The sequence below is a fragment of the Equus quagga genome, chromosome 11, assembly GCF_021613505.1.
Source record: "Equus quagga isolate Etosha38 chromosome 11, UCLA_HA_Equagga_1.0, whole genome shotgun sequence".
Taxonomy (NCBI): Eukaryota; Metazoa; Chordata; class Mammalia; order Perissodactyla; family Equidae; genus Equus; species Equus quagga.
In genome coordinates, this window is record NC_060277.1 from 62,665,572 (window position 1) to 62,668,993 (window position 3,422).

At 44.7% G+C, this 3,422-nt stretch overlaps 1 protein-coding gene across 1 annotated transcript in view; it reads left to right on the plus strand.

Annotated features, from left to right (window-relative positions):
• Nucleotides 1-3,303: 3,303 nt before the first annotated feature.
• Nucleotides 3,304-3,422, plus strand: part of ZNF18 (zinc finger protein 18) — a 31,338-nt gene continuing 31,219 nt past the window's right edge. The window contains exon 1 of the mRNA XM_046676367.1: nucleotides 3,304-3,359. The gene's annotated coding sequence lies outside the window, so the exon portion shown is untranslated. The remainder of the gene's footprint in view (nucleotides 3,360-3,422) is intronic.

The following is a 3,422-nucleotide window of genomic DNA, read 5'->3' on the forward strand; positions in this document are numbered from 1 at the left end:
ATTCTTCTCATAGGAGTTCTCTCACAATAGGTTCTCCCAAACCTTACACTGTCTCTTTGAGCAGCGTGTCCTGGCTGCCCTGCTCTATCCTGGGGCATCGTGCAGCATAGAGGGGAAGAACATGAGCCTTGGAGTCAGAAAACACAGAGTTTGAATTCAGGGTCAGCAACTGAATGTCTTTGTGGCTTTGAGTTAGGTACTCACCCTTTCTGGATGGCAGTTTCCTTATTCCTACCATGGGAAGAGGATATTTGCTATGTCTGAGTCTCATGAAGATTAGACTTTTTTTTTTTAAATTTAAAAAGTGAATATCTTTTAGTTTGCAAAAAACATACTTGGCCTGATATAGTTGTATTTTGTTTCCTCCTTTCTTTCTTCTTTTTTCCCCATAGTGTTCTTTGTTTTATGGTTTCTACTTCTCTGACCTCTTTGAACAACTAGAATACTTATTTTAAAATCTCTTTCAGATTGCTTTATTATCTCTTTGGGAATGAAATCTCTTTCATTTTTTATTTTTATTTTTTATAACTGGTGACTGTTCCTTTTGATGGGTTGTTTTTGGTGTGCCTTGTAATTTTTGACTTTAAACTCCTCTTCAATGTAGAATGTTTTCTGTGGGTGCCCCACATGGCCTAAATTGTAGGAGTACCCTCGAGCCTTGTTATTCAAAGATCAACCTCTCCTCTGCTCAAGGATACTGTTCAGGAGTTGTCCCTTCCCTCCCATGAAATGCAAGTTTTTGCTCCCTACTGGATCATTCCAATCAGCATATAAACATGCTGTAATATCTTCTAATTTGTCTTGTTTTGACATTTCCTTTTATAACAAAACTTCTTGAAGGACTTGTTTGTATTTGTTGCTCCAATATTTCTCCTCTCATTCTCTATTGAACTTGCTCCACTCAGACTTTCTCCACTCCCAACTACTCTTGTCAAGGTCACCAATGATTCCCCTGCTGCTAAAACCAATGGTCAACTCTCAATCCCCATTATACATTTGATCACTAGTATTTGATCCAGTTGATTACTCTCTCCTCCTTCGTTGAACATTTTGTACATTTGGCTTCCAGGATGTTGCTCTTTCTTGGTTTTCCTCCTACCTCAATGGCTCCTCTATTTCTTTCTCCTTTGATGGATCCTCCTTATCTCCCTGACCCTACATGTTGGTATGTCCCAGGGCTCACCCCTCATACCTCTTGTCTTCTTTATTTTCACTTATTGTCTTAGAGCTTGGGCCCTGTTATTTCCTCTGCCTGGAAAGCTCCCCAGATATCCACAAACCTTGCTCCCTCACTTCAAGTCTGGGTTCAAGGTTGTTTTGTCAGTTAGCCCTTCTCTGACCATCCTATATAAATCACACTCCAACTCTAACCCTACCTATCCCCCTTTACCTTGATTTAATTTTCTCCACAACACTCATCATTATCGAACATACTTATTATTACTTGTGTATTTATTTATCGTCCCGCTCCCTCCCAAAATGTTTAAGTCCCATGAAGGCAGGGACTTTATCTGTTTAGTTCACTGTTGTATACCCAGCTGTTGGAACAGTACTGGGCACAGAGGAGGCATCTGATAAATATTTATTGAATGAGTGAGTGAATAAATAAATGGAAATTGATGACACCTTTCCCTTATTTCCTAAGCTGAGGTAGGTATCTTCTAACTTTTAAAATATCTTTTTTGGTTGTTCAATTGGCTTGGAAAGAAGGGAAGTTTCATGTTTCATCCCAAATTGCCAGTTTATAAAGAATTATTAAACTGCCAAGTGTCACTTCCGTATCAGGAAACATCAACCAGTTAGAGTTCTCAACCTGAGGTTCATGGGTTCCAAGGATGGGCTTCAAGGCTCTGCGAGCTCCCTGAATTTGTGTGCAAAATTTTGTGTGTAGATGTGTATGTGCGTCTTCTTTGGGAAAAGATTTATAGCTTCCATCAGAGTCACAAAGTAGTCTGTAGCCCAATTAAAAGTTTTGAATGACTGTTATCTTCCTTAGATGCTGATCAGCTGAAAGATAAGACATTGAAGATAAAACCTCATTGTTTTCCCCTCCAAAGCAGCCAATCTCTTGATTTTCTTGGAAGCAAAGCACCTTGGTGTTGGAAGAAACGTCCAATGCAGGTGTCCTTCTAAATGTTCATGATAAATTGTTGCCCATGCTCTGCTCAGGAAATCATAACGCAACATTGTTATATAAGTCAACTTTAGAAACTTGCACCTGGGTTAAGCTGAAATAGTGGTTTTCACACACTGGGACCTAGAGAACATGTTGAATCTCTTTTTCACTGGTAGGTTTTTCAGATATGTGAAGATATTATGATTCACACCTCTCCTCCACCCATCAAAGCTTTGTTTCATCAGAGTTGTCTCCAGTTCTTCTAAACACGGGACAGGGCACTTCACCATACTGCAACTCCTTTTTTGAATGCTCTCCAGTTTGCCAATTTGCCAAGATTGAATATAGAATACACATATCACTTCAGTCTCCCAGATTTGGACACGATGCTTGCATTAACACAACTTAGCATTATAAGATGACTGTTGTGGCCCAGTGCAGGATGGCCTGAAAATGCAAGACTGGAAACTCAGAAACTGGTGAGAGGGCTGGGGCCGTTATCTGGGTTAGAAGTGATGTGGAAATGAGCCGAAGTAGAGGTAGAGAATGGAGAGAGAAAAGGGTATCTGAGATGAGATAAAATCACAGGACTTGGCGACTGTTGGAGTGTGAGAAAGAGAAGGACAAGGGGAGGAAGGAGGCAAGGACGACAACTGTGTTGAAGTAGAGTGGGTTTAAAGGGGAGAGAGTCAGAGGGAGACAGACAGACAGACAAGAAACGAAGGTGGGAGGAGAGGTTGGCGCCTCATCGAACTCCAACATTGGAAGGGGAGAAGTGGAAGGAAATGCAGAGTTGGTGAGAGTTGGAAAAGCAAGACAGGGAAGAGTCGGGGCAAATCAAATGCCCCAGGGAGGTCAAGTGAAGTGAGAATGGTAACGAGGACAGAGACTGGGTTAAGAACCGGGAATAACTGCAGTTTCTGCTTTGGGTGTGGGACTGGACAGAGGAGTCTGGGATGGACAAGGGAATTATCTTTGTAGCCCTCGCAGGGCTTGGCGCCGACTAGGAACTCAACGAACGGCTGTTGGGTGAGAACAGAAACAGCGCACGAACCTCGGAACGCGGCCTCACAGCTGCGGAGGGGCGGCCGGGGAAGGGGCGGGGCGGCCCGAGCGGCCAATCGGAGCCTGCGCCTCAGTTCCGGCCCCGCCCCTGACCCGCCCCCCGCCGCTCGCGGGCCGCCGGAGGCGCGCAGCCGCCCGTCTCCCGGAAGTGCGCCCGGAGCCGGCGCCGCGGGCCGAGGTGAGCGCGCGCGGGCTGGGCGGGCCAGGGGCGGGGCCGGAACTGAGGCGCAGGCTCCGATTG